Below are 16,220 nucleotides of genomic sequence, written 5' to 3'. Positions count from 1 at the left end.
TTCAAGATGTCATTAAGATGCTTTGTGAGCAACTTTCTGGTTGAAGCCTGGGTTTCTAGCCACAAGTGAGGAGCTCACATGAGAAGGTCTGGTGGATTGACCTCGGCTGGCTGCCAGGTACCCACCAAGCCTTTCTGTTACTCCACCTCGTCAACAGGACACAGGGGAGAAAAATGCAATGGAAGGCTCATGGATCAGGATAAAGACAGGGAGATCACTGAACAGTTACTGTCACAGGCAAAACAAGATGGTCTTTTGGGCAATGCCACGCACAGGGTATGTTTCTAGCCAAATGGTAGTTGCTTTCACCATAGTGAGTATGTAGCCCTTGCCTTGGCGTGTTCATGGTGGTGGTCTAATATGGTCAATTTGCCAGGCCTTGCCATATTGAGAACCCAGCCATCACCCTCTATTCCAGGGACATTTTGCTCATGTAGCTTGCTTGATGCTGGCATGTTTCACATTCACAAGTGGCCTGTGTGATGGCCTCCATGGTCAGGTCCATGCCTTGATCAGGAGCCCATCTGTATTTTGCCTCTCTCCTTAGATGTCCCCATAGTTTGTAGGTCTATCAAGCTACAAATAACTCACCCTTACACTCCCAGTCCAGGTCCACCTGAGCTACTTCAATTTTGACAGCCTTGTCTACCTGTTCATTGTTTCAATGTTCTTCAGTGACACGGCTTTTGGGCATGTAAGCAACCACATGACATACATTTAGAGTGATGTTTTCTACCCAGGCAGCGATGTCTTGCCACAGTGCAGCAGCCCAGATGGATTTACCTCTGCACTACCAATTGGCCTTCCTCTGCTGCAGCCACCTCCATAGGGCATTAGCCACCATCCATGAGTCAGTACAGAGTACTGGCCACTTCTGTTAATCAGCAGTCCCTAGGGCTTGTTGGGTGGCTTTCAATTCTGCAAACTGTTGACTCACCTTCTCCTTCAGTGGCTTCAGTGACTTGCTGTGTGGGACTCCACACAGCAGCTTCCACTTCCAACAGTTCCCTACAAGACAACAGGATCCATCAGTAAACAGAACATAATGCCTTTCATCTGCTGATAACTCGTTATATGGTTGTGTCTCCTGGGCATGAGCCACCTTACCAGGCAATACTTAAAAATCTCTGCTTCCTGGCCAGTCCATGATCTCTTCCAGGATTCCTGGGTGGCTGGGTTTCACCAGTCGAGCCCACTGCACGATCAACACTACCCACTTACTTCGTGTAGTGCTGGCTGGGTGATGTGCAGAGGGGATGTTTCCTTTGAACACACAGGCAATCATGGTGCCAAGAGGAGATATGCTTCTGTACCAACAACTTCTGAAGTGACTTGAACCCCCTCACATGCTGCTAGTATCTCTTTTTCAGTCAGGGCATAGTGGGCTTCTGATCCTCAATACCCTGGCTCCAAAACACTGGTGGTCAGCCTTGGGTTTCTCCTGATGTTTTCTGCCAAAGGCTTCAGGTGAGACCATGCTCCTCAGCTGCAGTGTAGAGTACATTTTGCACAGCTGGTCCTGTCCAGAGAGGCCCAAGAGCTACAACATGAGTCACCTCCTGTCTGATCTGCTCAAAGGTTTGTTGTGTCTCAAGGCCCCAGCCAAAATAGTTCTTCTTTCAATTACTCAATAGAGAGGGCTCACAAACTGACTATAATCTGGAATATGCATTCTCCAGAATCCCACAAGGCCTAGGAAAGCTTGTGTTTCTTTCTTGTTAGCTGGTGGAGACACAGTTGCTATCTTGATGATCACATCCATAGGGATATGATGATGTCTAGAAGTCTGAGGAGGACTGAATCTGGGAAGTACTGAAACAGTTCCTTCTAAAATTCTGCTACAGGCAACAGAACTTGGCAAGTCGAATATGAGAAGTCTGTGGCAGAACATGACTGAAAACATAAATTCACCACAAGAAGTGACGAGTATTTCATTTCTTATTCACTGGAGCCTGTCCTCTCAGTGACACATTGAGAGACAGGATCCCATGACAGGAATGACCCTGAGAAAGGCCAGTGGGGGACAGAGGTTGACCTAGATGGAGCAATAATGCATGTAGAGGAGGGAAAGTTGTCAGGGTTTGCTGGCTGCATCAGTCAGAAATGTAGCATGCATTTGATGGAAAGGAAGAGGAGAGGGATAAACTGTGATAGCTGAAGCCTGAGATGTAGCTGGGGATGAAAATGTTCCCAACAAGGTGCAATTAAAGATACACTTTCGGTAAGTGCGCCTTTCTGCACAGCCGCGAAGAAAACTCAAGCATAGTTTGTTATAAGGTGCCACGCAGAGCCATCACAGCTTCTGTGGAGACTGAACTTTCCCTGTCTTCTGTGTTCTGAGAGCACAGATCTGGGCTCTGCCTGTGGTTTTCAGTGTGGGTTATTGCAGACCCATTTTATGTTAATCATCATAATGTCATCAGATATTATTTGACAAAGGCAGAGTCTGTGATCTGCTCTGTTTGAAGTGGTTTTGCTCTGCCTAAAGTCCTTGCTGACAGCAGATTCCATGCTAGTAACTCATTCAACAAGTAGTGCAGGAGCTGTAAAGCTGGATTTTAATTAACAAGGTGCAGACAGAAATTACATTCTTTCCAAGGACTTAATTTCCAACAATGACATGCATATCAGAGCGCTGGAACCTCAGCTGTTATAAACTTTTAAGATGGCCTAGTTCTGTTGACTTATGGAGCTACTTTCTCCATGTAAGAATTCTCCCTGCTGTCTCTTTCCGTGTCAGCTGAGGATCCTAAATCTTGGAACCATACAGATAACTCAACAGGCTGTACATAAATGAGTGAATCCAATTATCTCTGAAGCTGCGAATGGTTCTGGAAAAGCATCGTGATTCTTTGTGTAATGACAGATCTGTTTTACTCACTCAGTACTCACCCCAGCAATGAAATACAATGGTTTTGTCTAGAAATTTGGCAAGGAAGTGAAATTAAGGCTGGATTACACTACACAGTGGCCTTGTCTGATGTATAGGGCATTAAACCCACTGTAATTCTTTCAGAGGTAGCAGTGTGTGTCACACTTAGTGAATTTCTGGCCTTTTGATGACCCATCTTAGAGCCTAGAACCTGTTACATTTATAATGAAGGAAAAGTAATTTCATAAGTATTATTTGCATATTCCGTAACAAAATACATTATTTTTGCATATCAGTGTATGTGAAAGAGAAAGCAAAATTATTGGATAGCATCACCTCTTGTGTGGGCAGATGTAAGATTTCTCCTGTATCTACCTTGCTGATACACTTTACTCTGGCTGTTCATCCAACTATTCCAGTTCTTAATTCTCACAGAGTTCATCCAGTCTGCCTGGAACGTGATTGACAGGTCTGCCCAGGATTTGGTTGTCTGAATGGCTGCAATTGCAGACTGTAACTCCAGCTCTTGCTTTCAGCATACCATGGGTCCCACCACATGGCAGGTCCCCTAGTAGAATGGCATAACGTGGTAGGCTGGCTATGGAGATAAAATGCATAAACTTTGTGCCCGCAAAGCAACATAAAGCTGCTTCCTGGTTGTTCTGTGGTTGGGTGTTGTTTATTCCTGGAAACACCCACACACCTGAAAGTCCTAATGAGAATATGGTTTCTTTTACACAACTCCTACTGGAGGGTAGGTAAGACTGAGGTGAAGCCCATATTCCCGGAGTCCCTCTCCCTTCAGGGAAGCTTGTGTTTAATAGCAAGACTGAAATTGGAAAGCCTGACTTTGAATTCAGAGCTGCTGCGCACCTTTTATACACATGTATAGGTAAATAAAATATTACTCGTGTTTCAAAGTACTTCTGGGGGTGCTGGGTGCAGGGGCAAAATGTACGAACCACCACCCTCCAGCCTAGTTTGAAATATTGCTTCCCATCGCTCCTTGGATTCCTGTTTCAATAGCCTCTGCGGGCCGCGTCCATGCTGTGCAGTTGCTGACAGTGCAGAGCTCCCCTGAGCTGCCTTCGAGCTGCTTCAGAAACAGAAGCGGTACAGTCGAGTCAGCACAGCGCTGCACGTAGCCGGGGCACGGCAACTTGTTCATGCAACAAACTGCTACCTGGTGGGGACGAATGATTCCAGCCAGTGCAATGCAATGACGTATCAGCTTGCTTGGAGCTGGTTCTGGGATCACTGACACACACCAGGTCCTGCTGGTATATGTTGTGGCTATTTTGAAGTCAGCATTAAGATCACTAATACGCGTGATGTTTACCTGCCCCAAACTCCTGCACAGACGACAGTTCGTAGGAGCTTGGCATTGTGATAATGTTGTGGTTATGTTCTAGCCTACCTCCCAGCAGGGCTTCCCTTGAACCCTGCTCCAGAGTGGGCCAAGACAACTGGCTTACTTGGAGAAGTGCTCTGAGAGCAGATGAGTGAAAAGTCAGGAGGAAGTGACTCAGAGGACCGGATGAAGTGAGAGATGTTTGGTGAGAGGAAAGGAGCAGGAGCCTCCAGTTGAATCTTAGCTGCCCTCTGTGCCGGAGGTGCAAAGCATTGGAGTCAACCCCTCTTTTCTTTGGTCAGGAGGTTGCCCAGAAATAAGTAATTGTTAAGGCTCTTCTTGAGCAATAGGAAGAAGATGTTTTACTTCTCTGATTCCTTAAAACGCTGAAATCCTTGGCTGGAGGAATGAACCGGTTATCTTCACTTGACAGCAAAGCCTGAGGCTATCATTTTTTTTTTCTTCCAGTGGAGATGCTTCCTAGCAGTCTCCCAGTTGAGGGTGGGCAAACTATGGATATGAAGGAGGAAGTTCTGCATTTGAACACCATTTGCAGCACTTCTAATGATGTGGCCTGGAAATCCACTAGCTCAGTTAGGCTGGGACTGACCTCTGCACTACCCTGCACGCCGTGCTGTGTCTATTATCCCCAGTGTGGCTGCACAGAACACTAAGGCTCTATGTGATTTGTCCTCTATTATTTCAAGTAGCTGGAGTAAGGAAACATGAGAAATCTGTGGGAAATTCTTCCCTGACATAAATCAATGGAGGTTACTGGAAAGAAGCTGGTGTATGGAAACATTTGCAGGGTGTAGAGGCATTTATTTCATTTTCTGCAACATGTAAGCAGAAGCAGGAAATTCTTCTGCCTGGTTTGGTGTTTGGACAGTTATTTCTGTCTTATTTTGCTTCATAAACTCCAGTAAGGCTGAGAGAAGATGAATCTAATAGAATGGACATTTCTAGTGAAGGAAAGTTCAGCATCAAATCGTTCACAGAAAGGTGCAAGACACTTTCTAATCTTCAGGAGATAGGTATTGGTTTAAGTGACAGTACATGAAGCTTAATATCCCTTTCAGTACTGCACCTGTTTGTTCTGATTTCTAATGTTTCCTCAATTCATGATTATCTGACAATTTATGGAGTTTTGCTTGTTTTCTTATTTCAGCAATATGTAGTGAGAAGAACATACACAGCCCATTTATGCAGCGAATGAAAAGTTACTTCCTTTTCTTGCCTTGAAGTTGGTACGAGATGAGGTAAGGCATCCTGCTGTTCCTGTATGGTGGTGATCAAGGGAAACAGAAACTAATTTCTAGTCATAATAATACCAAGTCTGAATCCTAATCTCTCTGCCTTTTTCTAAAAGCTGGTTTCTCTCCCTTTCAATTCTGACTGCATTTAACATCACCTGAAGAAATAAAGAAGGAAGTAAAGAGAAACGTGATTCAAATTTGAAATATCTCATGGCGGAGGGATTTGCTAACATGTGACCAGGTTTTTAATGCTACTCTGAAATGATAGACTGCAGTTTAGGAGGATTTTCTGTGCAAAATACATTCCCCACTACACTTGGAGAAAGATATAGAACTCAAAGTGTTGCCAGGTCTGAATGTTCCCTGTAACTTTCAAAATCTACAGTCTTTCTGAGGTGTGGACCAGGCATACAGTAATGAACTTTCTATGTGTGGGTGTGTGTATTGCTCTTGTTACTGTCTATAGATAATTTCAGTCAATCATGGCCCACTTATGTGCAGGAAGGTCACAACAGTGATTAACAATATATGCTAAGTTCATTGTTGTTTTATGCATCTGCATCAGAAGGGCTTCCCAAAGACAGCTATACTTCCACAGAAAATGAGGATACTTGATAAGCAATCACCTTGTTTTCATGTTGATCTATGAGTTTCCTCATTCCTATTCTTCCTACTTTCTCCTTCTCTACTGCTGAGGGTGTGAGTAGTAAGTGAGCAGCTGGGTGGGCATTTGGTTGTTAGCCAAGTCTAGTCCATCTCAGTTACGTTAGGTATAAAATAGTTCAGTTACAATTAGTTTAAGATGTGAAAATCTAAAAAAATCTCATAACTCCAGAAAGGTTAGTTTGTTCATCAAGCCTTGATTTTTCCTAATAGTATCAATGTTCTTAATGTGTAGGATGGAATTTCCTGATTTCATGGTGCTATCCTTGCCACTTACTGAGGAAAGCAGGAGACTTGATCTGGGTGATCCAGGACAGGCTGGAGGTAAAGATCTCTCTTCCAGTTTTGCTACTGGCTCATTCTGTCACTTATACTTTTTACAAGTTAATTATAAAAACTGTTTTTGTCAGAGTTCAAATCCCAAGGCTACATATATTCTATACATACAATCCTTATGTTATGATGTTATATTTTCTCTCCCCTGTCTGGTTGAGGAGGGGAGTGACAGAGTGGCTTTGGTGGACACCTGGCATTCAGTCAGGGTCAAACTACCACAGGAATGCAGGTATTGGGAACTGAGAATACATGGGCTTCTCCCATGTAAGCAGACTTGCTAACCTGAACAGTTAATTTTTTTAATACTAATATATGACTAGGAATCAGCCCGGCTTGCTACACCAGAACAAACAAAACCTGTCTGGCACAGGGAAATACCAGCCTATGGTTGTTAGCGACGTACACTAAGAACAGCATGGGATGTGGCGGGGTATAGCATCTCTGTGATCTGGAAAATAGAGTCTTGCCAGCCCTGGAGATTGAAAAATAATTTCTCAACTTGCTGGCCACAAATCATATGACTTCAAAAGAAATGCATTTGCTTGGGTGGTTTTGTTCTGTAACGTCATCTAAAATATGAGAACTCAGAGGCATATGACTCCAGCTGGGGCAGAAGAACTCTAAATATCATTTAATTTGGGAACTTGGCAATACCAGGAACACTTCAGGTGAAGAGAGGAACATGATGGTAAAATTCTAGTAGTTACAATAAATTTGGCTTTGTAATGTTTTAATCAGGTCAGAATTTCTAAACTAGCTGTTGGTGAATACAAATGCTGACATTTAGAATTTGCATCTCTCCAGTGCTTGGCAAGCTCATCTGAACAGTATTAAGAAAGAAGCAGTGAGTCAGAAGTTCAAAAATTGTAATTTGGGGACTAGCAATGACGTGTTGCCTCACATTGCTCTGTTCTTTCTTTAGAAACTGCTGTAACCGCTCTTTGGGATGAAAATGCTGAAAGTAGAATGAAACAGCACTAATATCCAGGAAATACTGCAACTTGAATTTTGATGAGACTGAAGGGTGGTATTGAGCTGAGCATTCTAAGCTTCCCACTCCGGGATGGCTTTCTGAACCCTGTGCCCTTTGATTGTGACAGCAACTTACAACATGAGCTCTAAAGAGCAACTCTTTACCGTGATAAGCTATAAATACCAACAGCAGCTTACAAATGTTGTCAGTGAGTGTGCAGCAGGAGTATGGCAGCTTTTCTTCTCCCAGAATCACTTTATCAATAGATTGTTGTGATCCAAATAACTGCCTAAACTGAATTCAACATCAGATTAAATCTTCTGTGATTAAACATTCTGCTTTCTTTCAAGGTGGATTGGGATATATACATTGTTTATATCGTCATCTGCAACAGCTGCCTGCCGAGACTTGGTACATGCTATCTAGAAGATAGCACGGCTGTATATGAAATGTCATATAGAGTTAATGCCTTGAAATCACAGAGGCTTTTTGGTACATATTAATGTTCGATTTCTGTGAGAATCGAAGTTTTAAATCTAAGTCCAGAAGGATCAGAACCAACAGAAAATGGATAACACTTTGCAACATGGAGTTCAGCCCAGGCTCTGCACCCTACAGATACTCCAAATCTTTCCACAGGTGCTGTCTTGATGAGTAACAATAATTATCTGAGAACTCAAATCATGTGACTGCCTTAAAAACAACTGTCCTTCAGACAGCTGAAGTAACTAAGATTTCTTGCATTGCTTTCCCCATTCAGCATGGACTTTCTACCATCCGTACCATCTGTGAGAAAAATTCTGCAAAGTGACCAGCCACCTCTTCTCCCTGGTTGGGTTTCTCTGCTGATAAACATGTCACCAGGTACTGTTTCACCAGAAACACCGAAAGACCAGAAATTACTTTACAAGGAACATCTCATCTGTGTTGCATCATTCTCCCATTGCATCTACTTATATTCTACTCTACTTTTCAGCTGTTTTAGCAGTAGGATCTAAGAGGTGGGTGTTATGCTTCTTCTAAAGGTGAAAACCATCCCTTTTTCTCCATTCTTTCCCACAGGTTTTGCTAGAATTCAATTGAATTGGTTTCATTGAAATGGTTTTTTTAATCTCTTTCCCAGCTGTTTCAAAACATGGTGTCTGATAGTCATTGGTTTTGTCACTGTCCAGTGCATAAGAGTAGGCAGTTGGGATAATAAGCATTTCACTCGTGCGTGATTTTCAGTAGATTAAAAAAAACCCACCCTAGTTGCCCTTTCATCTCCACCTTGTGGTCAAGCCAGACAATGCTGCCCTCTTTCTGAAATACATCGTAGAGTGGAATGAAATATTTTGTTCTACCCAAAGAAAAAAAATGTTATTTGTTCGAAGGAGTGGGATGGGGGGGGGGGGGGGGGGGGGAGGTGGGGGGGGGTTAAAGTATTTTTGAAGGTTTACGTTCTGGGGAACTTCATGATTTTTAGCTAAGGTAACTGCTGGAATAGGTAAGGCATAGTGATTGTTCATCATTATATGTAGGTTTATTTTAAAATATTAAAATTGGAAAATGTTGTGATAATTTTTTTACCCATCCTGACATTCACCTGTATGTATACCACTGTGAAGATTCATCCTTGTCTAATGAAAGGAAGTTCATTCTTCTGTACATTTGATAATAAGAAAAATTAGTAAAAAACAATATAGTGAGATTTTTCTCACTAAATCTAAAGATTTAAGAATTTAAGCATCGTAAGTATTGCTGCTTGAACCCCATGGCAGAACACCCAGAATAAGCAGAACTTAATTCGCTATGAGGAACATTGCTTCTCATGTACTTGACAGATGTGATTTAACTCATTGTTTTTAAATACAAGATTGAATTTGTAGTTGCTTTTCAACATGGTGTATATGAATGGGCCAGTTCTACAGAATGCAGGCACAATTTTTACGGTGCCATATAATCAAAGGAATCTCATAATTAAATATTTTTCCAAATATTCCAAAAATTTTGGAATGGTCTACCCACCTGCAAAAGCTGAGACTCACTGGTTCAGAGGGATGTTTGTGCTTGCCCTGCCTCATAACATGTTGCATTTTGATGACACTATCAGGCAACATGTGAAATGAATAAACTGTTTGATGCACTGTAAGATAACCTCCTGATGTATAGATGTTAAACAAATTACTTCACAGGAAAAAGTATGATATGCATGAGTGGAAATACCACGTGCAGTAAGAATAAACTAGGGCCAACCAGCCTACTGATGGAAAGACAGATATCAATAAGCAAAAAATCAGGCAGGCACTACTTATTTTTGCATAGTTACGCTAGCTGCATTGTGAATATTTGTAGTCTTATCCTGAAGATTTGGCACTGGACAGTCCCCCATCACCCCAGCTAGGAGGTCCTTTTGCCCTGTTGGTCAGATTAGAACTTGTAGATTTTTTAATTCCTTTTGTACTGAGACAAGCATGGCTTTCTCCAGGCTGATTATTACCCAAGGAATGAAAAAAACCTGAAGCAAGAAACAATTTTGGTTGTGAATAAAAGCCTGGAGGGTGACTAAGCCTATATGAAGCCCTAGCAGTATGTCCAGTTTAAGCCCAGCCCTCCAGCCCAAGGCTCTCCTGCTCGGTGGTAGCTATGAGTGACACACAGCCTATTTTACAGCCCCACGAGAAGCAACCCATTTTGTGGCTACCCTACTGATGCAGAACTCAGAGCAGCTAGTCTCTCCCCTCTTTCCATATTTACATTTCAGCCCTCAAGAGTGACTATGCTCTGTGTAGCTCGAGATGCAGCTGCAAAAGCACCTAGTGACAATAACTGTTTCTGGGTAAATTTATAAAGCTCGTCTCGGTACAGCTAGTTTGCCCTTTATGTTCCTAGTCGTCAGGGTGCACTAACAAGCCTTAATGGCCCTGGCTGGCCTCACCTGGGCGCCCACCCAAGCTCTCTGCCCGCGGGGCCAGGAGTGCTATTTAAGCCTGGATGTGGGTCCTTGGTTCTGGTTTGAGCTGCCCCGTAGAGATGCTGATGTCCAAGTTAGCCCTGCCTGTGTCTTACTCTGAACTGTTTTTACAGCTTGATTTCCTGATATGTCTTGTGGCTGTGAAGGTGCTGGCCTGTGTCTGACCCTTGTTACTTTTACCAGACCTGACCTTGACTTGTGGATTAACTTCCTGGCATGACCTTGGAGCAGCCTTACCACCATGAACTGGTCTAATGATCTGGACTGGGCTGCTGTCCCCTGGACTGGCCTACAGAAAGAAGAAGCCTTCTGACCCTGCTTTTCTCTGACAGAAGAGTGGTGAGAGAGTAACTTTATTCCTACCCCTGGTAGTTACCCCACCTGATGTGGGTATTTCTCAGCCCTAGACTGCTGCTGTTCTATCTATGGCCAGTGGAGTTTCCACTTTGTACTAGATGAGAGAACAGTAAGGCAGAGCCCTTGCTTTAGTTCAGCTGAAGTCTTAGACTGGCACAGGTGGGTAAGGATTATTTTTATGTATTAGAATGTTATTAGATATGTTAATGTTCTCCTGAATTATGCTGGCAAGAATACTCAATTTGTTATTAACTCCTTGTTAATGCACGTATTCCTGTAGTAGAAATTCTGCCTTTTAACTCTTGTAAATAGGAACTAACTCTGGCTCCAGCAGTGTTATTAGGTTTGCAATCTCATCACTGACAGAAACCTGGATGAAGGCATGTCTGCAAACCCTAATAGTTACCTCGTAGTTTTATTTCTGGCTTGCTAAGCTGGGCACTATAAACATCCTTTTTAATGGTGCTAAAATCATTACCAATGATAGGGTAAGAGGCAGTGGTCTCAACTGCATTATTATATTGTGTTCTTTTTAGCATATATTTTTAAATCTAACGAGAAAAAGTGTCTAAATCACTGGGAATAATGGGAGAAAAGTTTCAGTCAGCTCTTAGAATTACATGTCTGAATGAGACGTTAAAACTCCCATACGATGTTGCTGTGAGTAGAAACCATCAATGAATGGTGACACTATTTGCTTTTAAATGTCATGTTCAGAAAAATGTCAGGATTGAGCAGAAGAGGCATTACAAAGGGATGTAGTCCCTTTTTTCAAGCACTTACAGAAAAACTGTGTGTATATTCTGGGTCCTCAATGATATTTGCTATTTACTTTTTGTAAGTTTAATGTTTAGCTTATAAGATAAGTTGTAAGTTTGATACTTAGTTCTCATAAGTTGTTTGTTTGGGTTTTTTTTTCTCCTCCCTAATGTCAGTATGAGGCTCGTTAAATTCCAGAGAACTTGGTCTCTGGCCAGCTCTTTCTGTCATATTATCCTGGAGCATGTTTATCTTTGGAAGAGTGGTTCTGCATTGTGACTGCTTCTGATATGTTGGGTTAATGCAGCACTTAGTCCCCGGTCAGTTGTGATAAACACTTGGCCTACATGCCATTTCAGGAAGCAATGTGACCCTTCCTCAACTGACCTCCACAACTTCTGTTTCCCATGCCTCATATGAACACCTGGTGTTCTGACCTGGTCTCTGATGTGATCTCAGTGTCTGGCTAAGACCGTGACAAAGTTAGAAAGAAACAGCCTGGGCACAGAGCCCTGGCCCTGGTGTTTAATGGTGCCGTGTTCTAAAGGACAGTCTGACGCACACACACACCCCGTTGCATTTGTGGTCTTCTCACGCAAGGCACAAGTGATTATTGCACTCCACATTCAAGTCTGCTCATGTCTGTCTCTGATAGGTCTTCCGAACGGTCTGGCTTGTGCCAGATTCCTGTTGTACCAGTACATCTTCAGCAGCCAGAGGCATTGCTCTCTGCTGTGCTGTGGCTCCCCCTTGGTCTGGCACATTGCGTCCTGGAAGCTGGAGAGCTTCTATCACCTGCCTTTTTGCAGAGCTGGGCTTCCTGTGCCTTCTTTGCCTTGCCTCTCTTCACAGGGCTGATTTGTAGCTGATAAACCCCACAGCAGAGCTCAAATGAGGCAGGAGTCTCTTCTTGTCTGTGTTTCATATCAGAGAGAGTTTTCTTATTCTGAGCTAGAGGAAGAAACATTCTTTCTTTAGCACTGAAAACGCTAAAAATTATACCGTCCTTCCCCAAGATTTCTGCAAAGTGCTAGCAATGTATGTCTTTTTATATTTGTTGATGCTTTTTCTGGTGAAGAGGTGCTCAGCCATTAGCAGGAGTGGAGTTCTGAGCCCATGTCCAAAGAGGCCTCCCAGGTACTTGGAAAGAACATGAGGAATAGGGCAGACATGATGGACACCTGGCATGTCCTTCTCAGGCTCGGGAACCGGTACCAACCCTGTTCTGTATGCCTGGTTTAGTGCATATTGTCCACCCCTCTCTGGAAAATTTAGCATAATCGGAAGCAAAACCACGTAACCTGGGAGAGCTTTGAGAATGTATCAGGCATATCTGTCCATTGGATCCTTGCCTAAGTAAGAAGTTGTGCTGGAAAGAGCCCTGTGGGGTTTTTAAGTTGCTACTGCCCCTTCTGTGGCCTGACAATTATTCCCAGACCTCACAGGATATCCTATACTTCTGCCCTTTGCTCCCCAGCTCCAAAATACTAATGAAATCACCTGCTTACCTCAGTGGTAGAGGGTCACTTGCTTAGACACCAGATTAAACATAACTTCTGACCTATAAAGGCCTTGATCAGCAGAAAGTTTGTGTCTCTGAGGGCATCCACGTTAAGATGATGGGGATGGGCTTCTGTGTAATTCTCTGGGAGAAACTGGCGAGTAATAATGGATTGGAGTAGTAATAAAGCATTGGAGTCTGTAGTTGGACCTTTGCTATTTCCTAGGTTGTGTTCACTTCAGTCCTGAAGCTTGTTGACTGGACGTCTTTGGTAGGGGAAAACTGAAGGCAATTTCTAGACCTCTGGGGAAAATTTGCTATTTATTTCTCTTACAGTTTATCTAGACAGCATCTAACCAATTGGAAAGAACCATTAACAGAATGATTATAAAAGATAAAACAAGGCTACTGGTGGAAATCAAATACAACAGGTACTGAGAGGTTGTTGCTGACAAAGTATTTCTCTGGTAGTATCAGAAATCATGACAAGGCCCACAGTCTCCTGAGTCAGGACACTGAAGAATGATATCCACAAAATCTACAGTATACCCTTTGCCCAGAGTACTCTTGGGCAGTAACGTCTTGGAGAGATCTACATAGATCTTGGAAGTATAAACTTCTCTTGTGACCAGGGAATGGCTCCTCTTGTGTCTGAGCAATACCGGCTGTGCATCCTCTGTGTGACTGGATGTGAACTTACAGGTTGTTCTGCTGCTGCTGTAAAAAAGGATTTATAAAAATCAAGCACCTTTCAGCTGCAGCAGGACCACTTTCACTGTGTGAACCTGATCTTCATATTCATTTAAAAATATATATTCCAAGCAGTGTAGCTTTCTGTTACTGAATTCTTTGTGGCTTTCAATCTTGCAGTTACATTACCACAAAGAACTAATAGCAACCCCAATTTAGTCCTGTGAAGTTCTTGTTGTGCTGCTTCTCAGTGCAAAAGGAAAAATGTTATCTTTGTTCTGATGGCTGGTTTATACACCACACTTTGTATGGTTTAGGCTGCTTAGAAACTGTACTGCCTACACAGGCACACGGAAACCTGTATGCCTAGGTGGTACCTCTTAGTAGCTTAACTTTTCTTCACAATACTTCATAAAACACAGACGTGGCTGTGCAGAAGCCTTTTTTAACTGTCAAAGTATTGACTGTATCGGGTGGAGAGCTGGCTCGTGCCTGTCTTCTCCAGCTATACTGCTGACAAGAGTTGCTGTGAGGGAAAGAGTATGAGCAATGTGGGGACAGGGAATATCAAGACCTTCAAAATCAGGTTTGTCTCAGCCTCTGCCTCTTGCTGTATCTAGTCATCTCCATGGTCATTCTGCTCATAAGAGAAGAGTTCGGTATGTCGGGACATGTGACCATGCTGTGCAAAAAAACCCCAAAAAAACCAAACAAACACACCAAAAATGAGGTTTTTATCCCACACAGCCATATTATGGCTTCTGTGGACATCCCCAACACTAGTTGCAATGTCATGTGTCTCAGTGATACAGGACAGAATAAAAATGGAAAGAAACCTCTCCCTGGCATCTAGACGCATTTAAAATGTAGTTGAATTATTGATCTAATCTAAAATGTAAAGGGAAAAAAAATCAAATACCAGGCTGAGACAGACATCTACCACAGACAATTCCAGCCCATACTCATAACATTTGGTAATATCATGAACTGTAGAAAACAGACTCTTATAGTGGGAACTGTCCCACACTCTTGAGAGCTGACTGTATCATCCCACCTACAAACATCCACCCATGCTTCTGCACAGTACTTGCATAAAGCCTACTTGTGAAAAAACACAGTATAGTTTGGTCAGACTAAAAGGCTCTTCCTCCTACTCATGTTTCAGGGGTTTCTTTCTAGACTAAATCTTTTTAACCTCCCCTTTTTATCTAATCCCTTTCTGAAGTGACATGTTCCACTTAGCAGAAGGTCCTGAAGACACTCCTATGACTTCCATTCGTCATACTGCATGAAAGAAAAGCACCTATGGATTAAGGTGCCATGCTGTCTATAGCATAACCTGAAACCAGCCTTGTTCCAAATCTCAGACGTCCTGTTTGCTGCGGAGCTAGTAGTTGCATGTAGTTTTTTAACTATAATCACATGAATATTAGAAATGCTATGAGTAAACATACTGGAGGTTGAGGTGCTTACCTAGCAAGGTATTGCTAGTTTGAGATAGGTAGAACAGAGGTCACTGGGGAGCTCACATGCTGAGAAGGTGTGGGTGGATTTTTCATACTCCTCTCATGTTGGACAGATACACTGAGTAAAAAAAAAAAAACCTGTGGTCACAGATTTGCTGTCTTGCAAGTAAGCATGCGTGGTATAGGAGGACTTGAAACTTACTGATCTCAGTTTGTTTTGGTAATGGAAAGTTAGAACTAATGGCTGGTTTTCTCCCTGGAGGTTCCACCACTACTTGCTCACCTTTTACCATTAGTATAAACATATTGCATCAAAACGATGATGGGGTAAAAAAGGCAAGGAAAAGCATATGTAAAATGCACATTAGAGGCTTGAAAATGAAGTCAGAGGAAGTAAGGAAACAACCAAACACTGCATAGCATTTGTGCATTATTTTACAGTCTGTAATTAGTTGCAATGTACACAGACCACAGGGAAAGACTATCCAGAAAGAATTAAAAAGGGTCTTCATTATTTTGCCTAGCTGCGACTGGGCATTTTGTGGAGTGGCCTGCAGCTGAGGCAAACTGAGCCTGTAGGAGAAAAGAAACCACAGGGGAAATGGCTTTGTTAGAAGTACTGTTGATGGCTTAATAGGGTTGCTTTTCACTTGCTTGACACAGATACCGTGCTGGAACTCAGAGTAGTGTCTTCTGCTGCTCTGGGTTCTGCTCTCTTCACTCCTTCAGGGGGGGTCAGGAATGGACTATCTGCAAATTGTGGAGAAGCTCCAGTTTGCCTGTGATCCTATGGTGTCTAATGGTATGATGCTGAGGCTTCTTGTCCCTGAGGGAAGAGAAACCTGTGGCTGTGTGTGTTGAAAGGAGTCTTTAAAGATGCTCACTCTTTCTTTTCTCTCATGCTGTGGCTGGATACCCCCAATAAGGTTACTGCTTCAATCTGAGCCTGATAGGCACGAGTGGGGAATGACCAGCGCAACTTTTCTGTGTCACTTGTGAAATATTGACCCAACCTAGTGGTGGCACCTGGCTGTAGCATGTTG

The 16,220-nt window shown here is 42.8% G+C and overlaps 1 long non-coding RNA gene across 4 annotated transcripts in view; it reads left to right on the top strand.

Annotated features, from left to right (window-relative positions):
* The window catches only part of LOC308066432, a 79,261-nt gene that overhangs the window by 47,702 nt on the left and 15,339 nt on the right, over window positions 1–16,220 (top strand). For 3 of the 4 annotated variants that reach the window (XR_013929148.1, XR_013929149.1, XR_013929150.1), the window contains one exon: window positions 5,392–10,743. This is a non-coding gene — a long non-coding RNA (uncharacterized lncRNA). Of the gene's footprint in view, window positions 1–1,176; window positions 4,994–5,391; window positions 10,744–16,220 lie in introns of those variants that run through there. The other variant, XR_013929151.1, reaches the window with a different exon arrangement.

Source organism: Falco punctatus (assembly GCF_963210335.1).
Source record: "Falco punctatus genome assembly, chromosome: 6".
In the NCBI taxonomy this organism is placed as follows: domain Eukaryota; kingdom Metazoa; phylum Chordata; class Aves; order Falconiformes; family Falconidae; genus Falco; species Falco punctatus.
Note: the sequence above shows the minus strand (reverse complement) of the source record. Positions and strands in the feature narration are given on the sequence as shown.